This window comes from Callorhinus ursinus, unplaced genomic scaffold, assembly GCF_003265705.2.
Source record: "Callorhinus ursinus isolate GAN/ISIS: 27379988/994484 unplaced genomic scaffold, GSC_fseal_2.0 scaffold60, whole genome shotgun sequence".
NCBI lineage: Eukaryota > Metazoa > Chordata > Mammalia > Carnivora > Otariidae > Callorhinus > Callorhinus ursinus.
The window spans coordinates 1965379-1968075 of record NW_027397122.1 but is presented as its reverse complement, the minus strand read 5'-3'; the positions used below and the strand labels follow the sequence as shown (position 1 = coordinate 1968075).

The following is a 2697-nucleotide window of genomic DNA, read 5'->3' as shown; positions in this document are numbered from 1 at the left end:
TGTTCTATGGGGAGGACCGTAAATTGGGAAGCCCATGTTTGGAAGATGCATGTGGCAAGAATTATTTACCTTAAAATGAGGTACCTATGATCCTGAACGTCCAATTCTAGCAACTGAAATTTAGCAAAACTCTAAATGTGAATGTTACAATCTTGTATCACAATAGTCTAAGGTAACAAACTAGACCTACATGTGTCAACTTTTAAAATGTTGATAATAGTGAGAGTCATAAATAAACATTTCCGAGTGGGGGCCGTTTTGTGTTGGCTGGAGCGGGAGTAACAAGGTGGCGGCGCCGGCAGAGTTACAGGGGTCCCTGCGGACGGGAGCAGGCGGCAGTGGTGGCGGCCGGGTCGCCGCCCTAAACCACCGCGCCCCTTTTCCACCCCGCGATGTCGTCATGCAAGCGAGCTCCCGGCGGCCGCCCAGAAACAAGTGGCCCAGCCTGGTAATCGCGAGACCCCCTCACAAACTGCGGTCTGGAGAAAAGATCTGATTGCATAGCGGCGATCAGATTCCCCTCAGCGGGTGCTGGGCCCTGTAAGGACTTGCAAGAGCCAGCATTTTCCGTTTCCCGCCATTGTGCGGGAAGGGAAGCCCGGGAGGCCTCCGCCCTCCCCTCGGAGGTGTCGGCTCGGCCCCAGCCTCCATCTTCCTGTCTCAGGAGGGCGAGCAGCAGCGGCTCCAAGGCCGAGTGCATTGTCGGAGGGAGGTTGAGCTGGTTGCGAAGATCGGGTCTGGCTCCTTCGGGGACACTGTGGCGATCAGCATTCCCAGCGGCGAGGAAGTGGCAGAGAAGCTCGACGCTCAGAAGGCCAGGCCTCCCCCGTTGCCGGACGGGAGCGAAATCTCTCAGATTCGTCAAGGTGCGGTGGGCTCCCCGCACATAGGGCGGGATGGTCAGGATGTGCTGGTCTTGCGCCCTCTTGGATCCAGCCTCGCAGACCTTCTTCGGCTTCTGTTGCAGAAAGTTCACAGTGAAGGGCTCCTGGGTGGCTCAGATGGTTGGGCGTCTGCCTTCGGCTCAGGTCATGATCCCAGAGTCCTGGGATCGAGTCCCGCATCGGGCTCCCTGCTCTTTGGGAGCCTGCTTCTCCCTCTGCTTCTCTCTCTCTCTCTGTCTCTCATGAATAAATAAATAAAATCTTTAAAAAAAAAAAAAGAAACAAGATAAAACATTTAAAAAAAAAAAAAAAAAAGAAAGTTCACAGTGAAGACCGTACTTACGTTAGCTGATCGGTAGAACTGAATATGTGCAAACAGAGACTTTTATACACGGAGACATTGAACCAGAAAACTTCCGAATGGGTATTGGGCGTCACTGTACTAACTTATCCTTACTGATTTTGGTTTGGCCGAAAAGCACAGAGACAGCAGCACAAGGCAACACATACCATACAGAGAAGCTAGAAATCTCGCTGGCACTGCCCGATATGCCAGCGTCGATGCACATCTGGGTATTGAACAGAGTCGCCGAGATGACATGGAATGATTAGGTTGTGTTGTAATGTATTTTAATAGAACCAGTGTGCCATGGCAAGGACTAACGGCTGCAACAAAAAAGCAAAAAGATGAAAAGATGAGTGAAAAGGAGATGTCCACACCTGTTGAAGTTTTATCTGAGGGGTTTCCTGCAGAATTTGCCATGTACTTAAACTATTGTGGCTGCGATTTGAGGAAGCCCCAGATTACATGTATCTGAGGCAGCTGTTCCTGGTTCTTTTCCGGACCCTGAACCACCAAGATGACTGCACATGTGATTGGACAGTGTTAAAGCAGAAAGCAGCCCAGCAAGCAGCCTCAAGTGGGCAGGGACTGGCTTACCCAGCGGAACTCTAGGTCACTACTCTACTTTGTTCACCCACTGGGGGGTGCAGGGGTTTTTTTGTTTTGTTTTTTGTTTTTAATGTTGGGAGATGGCCATTCTAACTCCTCAAGTTGAATGTCTCTGTTTTGGGAAGGTATGACAAGGAGATAAAAAAGAATATATATGAAGGGAGAAACTGGTTATCTCCTCCCATATGGTTGTGGTCATGCTCCTATGGCCTACAAATGACATTTTGGAAGTTTGTGTTTACTATTATTTTCCATCAACAAATAGCAAGAGATTTTCCTATTTCTACAAGTCTTTGCAACACTATTAAAATGTTTCAAGCAGGGAATCCTGTAATGATTATAAACTTAATTCCATTGTAATAAAAATACCAAACACAAAGATTTTAGAACCCAAGGCAAAAAAAAAAAAAACAAAATTCCCAGTGATGTGTCTACTGTGGCATAATTTATGCAAATTCAATAATCACACAACATAGTACCATAAGTATGTGGTTACATATCAATTTTGAAAAAAATGTAAAAACTTTATTTTGAAATCACTGATTAACATAAAGTTTTCCGGGGAACTGAGATTAAGAATGAAAAGGAGAATGGAGACAAAACATCTATGTACATACCTGTAATTTCTTGTTTTCTTAAAATCAGTTTATCTGAATAACGAATGGCATAAAGTTAACATTTATTAAATCTGCTTATTAGCTGTCTTGGTGTTTGTTATAAAAATTTGTGCATAAATACATAAATAAATAAATGTATAAATATATATGCATAATATATACATAAAATAATTGCATATATATACGTAGGCCTATATAAGTATACATATATATGATATTAACATATTTTTAAGTTAAAGCAGAT

General features: G+C 44.4%; 1 pseudogene; it reads left to right on the top strand.

Annotated features, from left to right (window-relative positions):
* Positions 1–400: 400 nt before the first annotated feature.
* LOC112809735 (casein kinase I pseudogene) lies at positions 401–1839 on the top strand (annotated as a pseudogene).
* Positions 1840–2697: the final 858 nt, after the last annotated feature.